Below are 12,542 nucleotides of genomic sequence, written 5' to 3'. Positions count from 1 at the left end.
ACTCATGTTGAGGTGCACATCCTCCTGCAAAACATCCCTTACCAGTCAAAATCCCCCCCCCCTCCTTCTGGTTGTTTTATATAATCTTCTTTTGGATGAAGAAAGCTTAGATTCCAGCCTATGTAACAAGGTAGTTGTCGTTGTCAAGATTTGCGGATCAAGACTCTAGACTAGTAAATTTCTTTTATGCGCGTAAGGCTTCGGATGGTGGCGTGGGAGACACGGGGTTAGACTGGTTCGGGCAAAGGAAGGCCCTACGTCCAGTATCGAGGCTGCTCGTGTTACCCACGCGGGGTTCTATAGTAGGGGTTACAGAAGGGCGAGAGAAGGAACTGATCCCAGGTCTCTTGAGTGTGCTTGTGCTCTAAGGGAGTGTGAGAGTGTATTGTTGGCTTCCGAGCCAGAGTTTCCGTCCCCGTCTCAGGACCCCCGGTCCTCTTTTTATAGCGCAAGAGGGAGCTCGGGGTTACAGTTGAGCTGGACCTCAGGAGAAGAAGCAGGAAGGATAAGCTAAGTAGAAAAATAATACAAGGGGAGGGCCCCAAGGCCGCCGCTCTTGCTCCGGCATCCGGTCCCTGTCAGCGCGTCCGGCGAGGGAGGGCGATTCCTTCCGGATCTTGTCGATGATCTCCCTGGTCGCCGTCGCCGTCGAGCGTGATGATGAGCCTCAGCCTCGGCATCCGTGCCCGCCGAGGAGGAGGTCCGGTTCTGTTGCCCCACCGATTACCGTAAGACCCGGACGTCGCATCCCTGACACTGCCGTTGGGAGCACGGGGCGCGAGAGCAAGCGATGCGCCCCCCTGTGTTGTTCGGCGCAGCTCATGAGTACTTTGCGCCACGCACCGGTATTCGGGACTGGTTACGTCGGGGACGCCGCTCCCTTTTGGCTTGACAGGCCCGCGACGCATTTATGGCGAGGTCGATAGGGGGACCCACGAGATCGTTATCCTGATCCTCCAGTGGCCCGAGGCAAATATCCGTCTTGTGGACCCGAGTGAGTTCGACCCCCGTGCCCGGGGTCGAACGAGACGGGGTTTCTGTGGTGGGGGTCGGGCGCTCCCGACCCCGGTTCTCTGGGTCGGGCGAGGCGGAACCTTGCGGCGAGGGGTCGGGCGCTCCCGACCCTAGGACCGCGGTCGGGCGAGGCGGAGCCTTGCGGCGAGGGGTTGGGCGCTCCCGACCCTGGGACCACGGTCGGGCGAGGCAGAGTCCCTCCTTCGAGGGGTCGGGATTGTCCGACCCCGAGGCCCTAGGTCGGGTGAGACGGAGTGGGACGTTCTTTGCCTTTACTAGGTCGGCTGTAATCGTAATTACCGCAGGTGGGCCTGGGCCTTCATGACTGTCGCTTTAAGCGGCATTAGGAGGTTGTTAATATTTTCCCCCAACAGGAGTACACACAACCTTGTCAAAAGGAAATATAAGAGAGAAAGAAGAAAGTGATCCAGTAAGTGATAAACAATAAAAGATCTTAAATTCAACATACGTCTCAAAATTACCTAGCAACCTACAATCCATATATGGAGGAAGAGCTTAACGTAGTCACTCCTATTCTCTTACACCACAAAATCCCCAAAACTCCATCATCCTCATACGAAAGAAAGGTGGCGAACAGTGCATCTAAAGCATCTCACAAATATCTGAAGACCACATGGTCTTTGCCAACCAATCAACAGCATATGACTCGTAATCCCTAACAACATCCGACTCAAATGACATGTTGATCTGACATGCATTCCCTTGAGTAGTTGCTGCCCTTCTCTTAAACCATGGAATTAGCAGTACGTTGTGATGAAGCACGAGTTCTTTCAAAGTGTCACCGCGAGGGAGGGACACGACGCCATGGGCTCGGCCATCACCTAATCAACAAAAGATAAGGTTTACACCTGCAAGAACTGATAACACAGGTGGTAGGGGAAGGGGTCGGGGCTGTCTAATTGTCCAGAGAGGGATGTGGCACCAACAGACGTCATCATCGTTGGCCCGGCATGCGCACATCCCAAACCCACCTCGACACAACACCATCAAGCAACACATATTAGCACTCCATAGATCCGAAAGGCCAATCTGCATGCGCACACCTGTTGTCAGGGATACGGTATACCTGCAAACGCTGGGATACAGCAACAGCCACCGCCATGCCTAGGCAGTGGCATCTGTCGCCCCCATGGAGGCTGATCCCAGCAGGGTGGGATTAAGGGGGTGAACCCCTTAAACTTTAGCACGTGTCACATCGTATGTTTGAATACTAATGAGAAGTATTAAATATAGTTTAATTACAAAACTAATTGCACAGATGGAGTCTAATTCGTGAGACGAATCTATTAAGCCTAATTAATCCATAATTAGGCTTAATAGATTCATCTCGCGAATTAGCACATGGTTCTGCAATTAGTTTTATAATTAGCTCATATTTAGTCCTTCTTATTAGCGTCCGAACATCCGATGTGACCCTGCTAAAGTTTAGCATCTCGAATCCAAACCCTTAGGCCAGCCACCCTAGTCCATTCTCTAGGTCGGCAGCGGCGACTCCAAGATTGAAAATGAAATAACGCGCGAAGAAGTGTACATAATTGGAGTGATGAGCAACTACGGTACAAAATATCTATCTAAACTTTTAGACCGCGAAAAGCAAAACACACAAGCACCTTTTTCTTAAAAGCACAACTACACGACTCGGAGCAAAGAATAGGACATGATGGTCGATGGAGGACATCATGCTTGAAGTCAATTAAAACGTCCTGTGACAAGAATGTTCAAAAATAAGTTTTTTACGGTACACAATACTACCACTCAGTAGTATATGGTATAGGCAAATGCTAATATAGTTATTACTAAATATTGATGGACCATACGAATTATTACTAAATGAGAGATATATTACCATCTCAAAGAACAAGAAAAATATATTATGTATATGCCATTTATATTTCTTTTTCCATAATACCCTTATACCACATATACTACTCACGCATACTATCCATACCACTAGTGAAGTTTTTAGTAGTATACAATTAATCTCGATCATTGGATATGTTTATACTGGTCTTTTTTAACACCAGTATAGCCTAATATTGTGTACGCCCACATCTGCACTAGAACGGAGGGAATGTATACGTAGTTTTACTTGGTAGACACCACGACCTTACTGCCATTGTCGTGACCCAAGCGGCGCTTGATTGACAGCCAAGCCAAAGCCGTAAGCCACCAACGGTTGTTAGGATGCTAGTTCCCCTACACACGAAACAGAATAATCCTGTTGACTATTAAGAATGCCTAGTTGGCAGACCAAAGCACGGCAGTAATCGGCATCCGTTTTCAAATATATAAGAACACTACTAGGGATAACACCTCTGGTACCGGTCGATAACCCCTCTAGTACCGATTGTCCAACCGGTACTGGCAATTCGATACTAAAGTGGGACTTTTAGTACCGGTTGAGATAACCGGTATTAAAGGGTATTAAAAAATTAAAAAAAAATAAATTCCCGCCCGCACCCCCCACCCGCCCCTGCCCTCCGCCTGTCCCGCCGTTGCCGCCCTCCGCCAGCCCCGCTACCCCTGGCCACCCACCCGCCGCTCCGCCACCGCTGCGCTCCCGCCCGCCAGCTGCTCCGTGCCCGCTCTGCCGCCGCGTCTCACCTCGTCGCCGCTCCCTGCCGCGCCCCGATGGCCACCGCTGCGCCTCACCCTACCGCTGCTCCTCGCCTCAGGCACGAGGTAAGGGGCGAGTGGAGGGGGGAGGAGAGGGGAGGGAGGGAGGGGGCTAGTGGCCTGGAGAGGGAGAGGGAGTAGAAGGAGAAAAGATGAGGATGAGGGAAGCGGAGCGGAGGGAGCTGAGGATAAGGACAGGCACTAAGGGGGCTAGGCGCGTAGATGGAAACCTTTAGTACTGGGTGGAGGGTTCGGGGGATTCCAAATTTGGAGCCGGTACTAATGCTAATATTAGTACCGGATTCAAATGCACCCGGTACTAAGGGAGTGGACGAAAGGTCCATTCCATAGTAGTGAAATAACACACACAAAATTAGTAACACATGCACACAAATAAAATGAAATTTGAGAGAAGGGAAATGATATTTTCTTAATTCTTACCTCAATGATATTTTCTTAATTATTACCTATTGATGGTCAAAATTAGCAGATCTGGACAAGTAGGTTTTTGAACCGGTCTTCCAATCGGTCAGACCAGTTTGATCAAAGTCCTACAAATACAAATTGGAGTTCACCATTGTGTATCTCTTGTTGAGTAGATCAAAATTCATATATAGAACGTCCAATTTGAAGTTCGGAAGAGAGGGTTATGACCTCGGGAATATCTGCCCCCGAGGAGATAGGTCGGACCGGTTTGGACCTGTAGAGTCCGAGTAGGAGTTGTATTTTTGCATGAGATTTGTTAGGGTTTCGACTTCCAACGGGGCAAGACCTCCCCTCACTATAAATATAAAGGGCCACAACTGATCAAAAACTAATCTATCTTTTACTTTTACCTTTTTTCCTCTTTGCCCTACTTTTCCAACCCCATGTGTTGTTCTTGCCGAGCCTAGGGCAACCCAAGGTGCGCCTACTCTGACGGGGTCCTTCCCGGGTGGGCGTTCGTTAGATCTTCACTGTGCTTGTTGTACATATATCTATGTGCCCACTAGAAGGTTTGGACAGTCCTAGATACAGGGCTATACACCAAGACGTGTCAGACATGGAGACTACGGTGCAGAACAGCGTGGTCTACGTGGAGGACAAGAACTAGTCAAGGATTAAGTAACTACATGTAGCAATTAGAGTAGGACTCACTAGTCAAATCCGACTAGTATTCTTGTAAACAAACGACCTGTAGCCCTGCCCCTAGCAATATAAGGTGAGGTGGAGACCCCCTCCAAAGCAATTCAATACAACTAACACATAGGACGTAGGGTATTACGCAATCTAGCGGCCCGAACCTGTCTAAATTATGTGTTCAAGTTCACCTTCCAGTTCCTGATCTGGGTGAGCCCCACGCACTAAACACCACCTCAGGCACCCCCCTCGGTAGGTTACCGAGTCTAAACACCGATAGCTGGCACACGAAATAAGGGCTCTCGCTGAGAATCCACTAACGAACTCGATGGCCCAAGTCATCATCAAGTCCACCATCGCGTTCAAAGCAGACGCGACGTTCGTCTTCAGCTCCTGGGTTTGCGTTGCAGATGGTGTTGGAAACTTCCACCGCCACATTGTGTCGGTCGTAGAGAAGAAACAGCATACCATCAACCTCCAGCGCCAAGCTTTGGAGGATCTCGTCGAGAAATTCAGCGAATTTTCAATTCTTGACTTAGTCAGAGGCTGGGGGGACTAGTCCGAGTACAGCTCAACTTCTCCCACTAGCCGGACTGGTTTTCATGAGCCGGCGCTTAAGCCATCATGCGAATCGGTCTATGACTCAAGTCGATTCGCGTTCGGACTCCGAAACACGGGTATTGTCTATCAAGCTACCCTATCCAGATCACAATTCAACATGGATTGGATCGAGGACCTTTACTGCTACTCGAATCCGGATGAGAGGACTCCATTATCAGACCCACAACAAGGCCTTGTGATTACCTCAACTCCACAAGACAGATTCATCTACTGGGCCAACATGAAGCCACCTGCTCTCGCAAAGAATGACGAGTCACACCTTGTTGCCTACCTTGATACCCTCCTGTACTAGAAGGGAACTTCTTTTGTCTCCCATCTACAAAAAAGATGGCTCCACAGAGGTCATCACGTTAAGTTCAGGAAGCTATTCTCCGGAGCGGGAACTCTTCACCCTTGTTGATGCGCAAGAAGGAGAAGATGAAGAGCAACAAGAAAGGAATCCATGACATGAACGTCACCGAGATGACATCTCGTAGGATAAGCTCACCATCAACATCGTCGGAAAAGAAACTGAAGCTCAAAAAACTCAACGGCGAGCAAGAAACACTGCAAGAGCAGAGCGTCGCTTTGGCGGTGCCGCCAGTCTAGCCTCCAGATCATCAGCCGCATGCTTTGGTGACCCGGAGGAAGACCCAGCCTTGTCTAATGGCCGGGCTTTGAGCATGAATTCTTTAGTAGCTTCAGAGTAGGAGCTGCTGAAAGACTCAATTTCCTTTTACTCCCCCTCGACTTCTCTCTATACACTTGTAGCCGTGTGTACGTGTGGAGCGGCATCAGAGTCATTTGATCCAGGAGGAGGAGGAGCAGAGCAAAACAAGTGTACATCTTCCTGCATAGGAAGACAAGTCAGAACATCAATAGATACAACAATTAGTACTTGAGGGCTGTGGCCACGGGTACTTACATTGCTTGGTGGGTTGGCAGTGCAATGATCCTGCACAATCGTTGGGGTCTTGTTGGCATGCTTGAACAGGCACTTGCTGGCATGCTTGAACAAGCACCTGAACTGCTCCATGATCTCATCCATGGTGAGTTCTTTTGGTGACATCCGGGATGGATCATTGGGGCTCAAGTAGTCGTAGCCCCATGTGCACCGCAATTGCAGGGGCTTACCTCGCCTCTTTATGAAGCTGAAGGCTACCCCAACTCTCGTTAGACCTTATTGTTTCAATCTGGCAATTCTATCAAGAAGGTCAGGTAGTTGCAAATAATCTCTGTGACTTGGCACATCTAGCCACCTATTGTTCCACGTCGGGCGGTGGCCTGTCACCTTAGGGAGTTTGGGCTCATAGTTGCCAATATAGCACCACCTCTCTTTCCACCCAGAATGCGAGTCAATCAACTCGTACTCCAAATAGAGGCCCTTCACCTTCTCCCTCATTTGGATTCCAACCCCTCCGACTACTGTGTGCTCCCTCTTAGGCTACGGCTTGACACAGAAGAACATGCAGAAGAGTTGGAAGTGGGGCTGGATCTCCAAGAATGCGGAAGAGTTCTTGGTGGTGGTGGTGGTGGTGGTGCTAAGTTTGAGTTGAGTGGTGTGATGACGTTGTGCGGCCTGTGTTGATATCCCAATCTGACTAGTTAGAGTTGTTGCGACTCGTGTCGATGTCTCAATCGAATCGGCATGAGTTGTTTCGTTAGTTGAGTTGAGTTCAACGTGTGTTGATGTCCCAATTCAACTCGTTATTTTTTTCCATTAGTTGTATTGCCCGGGTTTCATCTTCTTTTTAATATAATCGGCAGCTCTCCTGCCCAGTTTGTTTAAAAAATAACATGCTGATAGGCGCGCAGTGCTAATTAGCGCTCGCGCACTAGGAGCCCTCCTGGCGAGCGAATCTAGACAGCTCCTTCCTTCCCCCCAAACATTCCATTTTGGGAAAGTTTTAAATCCCACAACTTTCCATTTGTGGAAATCATAACTTATACATATAAATACGATGCATAACTCTATAATATAATTTTTTATGAGATAACTTTTTAGCACAACTTCAATAGCGCACAAAAATTAGGTGTACAACTTTTAGGTACAATTTGTAAGAATAACTTCGAATTTTCTCTACTCCTAAAAAACCAAACGGGCAACGTTTCTATGGTCCGTCAAATGACCGTCGTCGCCCGATGGCCCTCGCTCCAAGCAACCTCGGCCCTCCATTTCACGGTTCTCTATGCGGAACACAGCCTCCACCCTTGGATCAATCAGTCTTCTCTCCACGCACGGGAAAATTGCTCCCTCCCATCCGCTTTGCCCTACGTTTGTACGTCATCCTACCCAGAATCAAAATTGGCCCTTCCCTGCGCTCAACACACCCCCACGATGACGCCGCTGCCGCTCCTTCTCTGTGCGGCTCAACAAGGAGCTCCAAGTCGATGGCGGCCCCAAGGCAGCTCCGTTGTTGCCTGCTCCGATCGGTGGGTGTTCCTAAAACACAATGATTCTTTAGATCTGCTGGCATCAAGTATTTGGTTTTCGATTTTTCTAGACAATCTACAGCTAGCATGTGTAAATTCATAGCTCCTATTGTTCTGTGCTAGCATGCTCTAAATTTCTAACTAAATTTGATTGTATGATTAGTTTCTGGAGTGGCTGTCTGAAAGATAAGGAAATTATCTACTTCCACATAGAAAAAAATCATTATGATTCAATTGTCTTAGGTTTCATTTTTCTCCCTTTTGATATGTGATGTCCAACGAAATCATGAGAGGTTTATTTTTATGCATGTAGGAAGTAAATCTAAATAATTCAGGGTTACCATGTAAATAGTTGATGACTGGCTTTTGTGTTCGCGGATGATGCATAATTTCATGACCACAATTATAGATTGTCCTTACTTTTTTGACCTGTTGGTGACACTGCACATCATTTCTGAATTTTGCTTCTCTGACATGTTTGCTAAATGAAAAATATTTTTTTCTATTTTGTACCGGGACAACCTGACACAAAGCAATGCATGGTGCTAAGTATTTTAATGGATGCCTTATTGGCCTGCAAAGAACTGCTTCTGAACATGTGTATGCTAGAAGCTAAGTATCTCTCACTGATGTTATGTAGGTGTAACCCTCGGAAGGTACTATTTTTTTCATATGCAGTCTTCATAAGAGCAGGTTACTGAACTGTATTTTCTAAACTGGTTTCATTAGAGTACTTAGATGTCATACCTTTGAAATTTTTGAATTTTAGAATATGATTAAAAAGAAATAATTAAACAATAATTTTTTATAATTAAATTTTTCCTAATATTTATTTTCTTCATAGGAAATTTAGTATAGGAAAAATAATTATTTGTTTTTGGAATTAAATAAGGTTGTTGTTTTCTATCTGTGCATTCATGCCGTTGCATCTTGATGTTTCTTGAGTAAAAAAGTTTCAAAAATGCATTTAGACATTGTCTAAACCCTTCTGAGAATTTTTCAGCCATTACTGGAATTTATTCTCTTTTTTTCTTGAGCTTAATCCAATTTTGGGATAGTTCTAAAATCCTTTTTCATGAGCTCCAAATATTTTATTTACATTCCTCATGGGATTTTTTCTTAAATTTTTGGGATTTTCAGAATATTTTTCGTGGTTTAAATTATTTATCTAGAATTTTCTGGATATATATTCCCACGTGAAATAATTTCTGAAAATAATCTATCTTTTCTTTTCCTTTTGGGCCGAGCCTTGGGCCCGACCCAAATCGGCCCAACCAGACCGCGGTCCACTTTTATTTTCCGTTCGCCCGGCCCATCTGGCCTTTCCCACAGGCCCACCTCCCTTTCCCTCTTTCCACCCTGCACCGGCCCAACTCCCATCTTTCTCCCCCGTGGCCCAGCTTCCGGCCCAGCTTGGCCCGCCATCTCTCCTCCTCTCTCCCTTCCACTGCCAGGTGGGCCCCACCTGCAGGTTTTTCTTCTTCCTCAGGCCAGGCGCTCATCCGACCGCTCCTGCTGCTCGATCTCTACCGGCCGCCGCCGCGTCGCGGCTCCTCCCCGGCGTCCTCTGCACCGCTCCATCTCCCGCGCTGCTCCACGTCCCGCACCCGCTCCCCTTCCCCCGCGCACGCGCCGCCTCGCCCCCTCGTTTCCTCTCCCCATCAGAAACGGCCGCCCGCACCAAATCGCCGCCATTTATGGCCGGCCGCCGCCTCAGCTCCCTCCTCCGCCCCTATAAAACGCCCCGCCGCCACCAGAGCCCCTTTCCCCACCCTTTTCCGCCTCCTCGCCCCACCAAGCGCCGCCGCCTCTCAAATCGCCGCCGCCGCCTTTTCTCGCCTCTGCTTAACCGCGCCCGCCGCCGCCTGTGTTGCCCCTGCGCCGAGCCGCTGCCTGCGCTGCTTTCCTGGCCGCCTGCTGCGCCGGCGCGCCACCGCCGCCGCAGCCGCGCGCGCCCTGCCCCCTTGGCCCGGCCAGCAACCGCCGCCGATAATCTGATCGGCCACACGAGCGGAGCGAGCAGGAGCTGGAAGAAGAAGATAAGGCTCCGTTTTGCGAAGAAGCCCATGAAAATCCTGTAATTCTTATGCTCCTTCTTGTGTCTTGCAGTTTCACAGAATAAACCTCAAACTTTCCAGATCCTTGCAATCTAATCCAAGCCTTGACCTTTTGCAGATCTAACCCCGAGTTTTCAGCTTTTCGCGGCTCTATTCTTTGTGTCTTGGTAATCTTTCTTGCTAACCCTTGTAGTCTACGATTAATCGCGTTTAGGTCCCTATAATCTTGTTTAGCCCGTACCTTTCGCGTTTGAATATTTATAAATAAAATATAATCAAGTTTACCGTGTTTTCAATAATCTTGTTTAACACGAAATACAAAGTTATTGGATTGGATGTCTTATACTCTTTTTAAAGTTAATTGTTAAATTGACATAACTCGTACTTGAATATTTTAAAATAAAATATAATTAAGTTTACCGTATTTTTAATAATTGAATGTAACTTGCTTAATTCCAAATAGGGTATTTCTCTAAAATAACCTATGTGCATATTTTATTTAATTAACATGAAACAAACATATAGTCTTTATTTCTTTTATGAATCAAGCGTCTCGATAGTTTCGTTCTTAGCGCTCCCTTAGATCAAGCCTTGTCCTTTAGTACGCTTTTTTAAAGTCTTTTTTTTATTGTTTTAAGTTGTACTTGTTTGTTTGTTGCCGATGTTTGCTTAGAGTAGAAGGATCGTTGTTCAGAAGCTTTGAAGAGTAAGAGTTTCAAGAGAGCAAGAACCGAAGAGCAATAAGAGTAACTTGTCGTTGGAGAAAAGTAAGTGTGTTCTTGTGCTTTTGTCCCAATAACTTTATTAATCACTATTGCATATGCCTGCATTTAATTTGATGGGTCCTATTAAGGTTTGCCTAATTTTTATAATCATTCCTTGTCAACCTAGGTTTATGATTCTGTTGGGTAGCTATGCTTAGCTGCTATACTTGGTTATGATGATCTTAATGAACTTAAATATTAATCATGACTTTTATTTATGCTATACGCGTATTAATACAAGATCACTTGATTTAATCGGAACATGGAGAACCACCCAGAAAAACAGTACAACCACGAGAACTATCGTGGCTCTTATCTTAGCTAATTAATTAGAGACTCTAATCCGGGGTAATCTTACCGAAAGGGTAAAAGGGGTGGCGGTTGATGGTGTATAACCCGCCCCTTAGACTGATCTGCTTTATGGAAGCTTCGCAGTCCTGAGAGGGGTTTATGCACACTACTGATCCGAAAACCTTAGCGGGTTACCACTTACTTGAGAATCTTTATAAAGGCCTTGTAGCGTTCCTATGCAATCACACCTCGGAAGTGTAGTATTGTGCCTGATCAGCACAGCATGATTGGGTCTAAAGCTCTTTTGAACTTTTACACGACTTGTGGGCAAAGATGTGCAACCTCTGCAGAGTGTAAAACTGATATATCAGCCGTGCTCACAGTTAAGAATGGCCTGGACCCTCACATGATAATTGAACTTAAAGATGAGAATAAATTATGGTTCCTTGGATAATGTTGGTGCTTTATGCTTAATTGTGGGTTGGTACATACTTATACCTTAGTAATCAGGTGCTAATAAAATTTGACCAACTAAAAATGCTTAATGCAGTCAACCAGTCAGCCTTTCCTTGTTTAAACCTTGCATTCATATCTTCCCCACACTTGTTAAGTACGACATGTGCTCACCCTTGCTATAATCAACGTTGCTTAGAAGATGAAGCTGCTATGAAGTCATTGTGAAGATGGTGCTGAGTTCTAGGCGTACGCAACCCCCAGTTGAGTGCCTGTGAAGTTTGGAGCCTACGTTTCCAATATTTAAGCTGTGTGTCTCTGATAGTCTTGTAAGTCTTTTTTTTTATCTTTTTACGTGATACTGTTGTTGTTATTCACTAATGATGTTACAATATATGAAACTAGATCCTGACATACATATAGATAGCACTTGGTTTTGTTTTAAAACCGGGTGTGACATCAGAGCCAATCATTTTTTTAAGAATTCAAGGAGTTTTGGCCACAATGAAAGATTACATGCATGTTTATTTACTTGCTGTTACTATGGTCTTATGGGGAAGTTTAACTATTAGGGCACAATGGTCAACTAACAGTACAATAGTATTTGGAAGAGCGATTGTTACCAAGATTGCTGAAATTTATCAATTGGAAGTTTTAAGTACTAAACTTTGTGAAAAATATTCTTAGTGCTTTCAATCTCTCCTAAAAAAACTAAGTGGCACGAGAATGTCTTCGATGAAGGCATGAGCATGTACTATAATTGTTTTTCATGTATTGTAACGCACAATTCCAAAGTGCTATAATTTTGTTTCGCTATCATACATGGGCTCCCTGCATTAGCCAAGCAAATCACTTGTACGTCAGTTACACATTTTTTATATAGACCTGCTTCTGACTCAATTTTATGAAAATATCATTTTTAAAGCTTGGGATTATGTTCGTGCAGGCAACAGGTATTGATCGCTAATTAGCATGGCCTCCACAAGTACCCATCCTGGGAAGTGCAGCAACCAGTATTGTGTTCAAACCTGAAGAAAATATATGGGGATGGCTGGGTGGCTACACAGCTCATGGCAGGGACCAATTTGGAGTCTGCATCCTTTTCCCCACATACATATGGTATTTTCATATCCTGTCAGTAATAATAAGGTTTCATGGTCTTTTGCTGCTTTTG

This window comes from Setaria viridis, chromosome 6 (genome assembly GCF_005286985.2).
Source record: "Setaria viridis chromosome 6, Setaria_viridis_v4.0, whole genome shotgun sequence".
Classification (NCBI taxonomy): domain Eukaryota; kingdom Viridiplantae; phylum Streptophyta; class Magnoliopsida; order Poales; family Poaceae; genus Setaria; species Setaria viridis.
The sequence above is the reverse complement of the archived record's forward strand: the minus strand, read 5'-3'. Positions refer to the sequence as shown.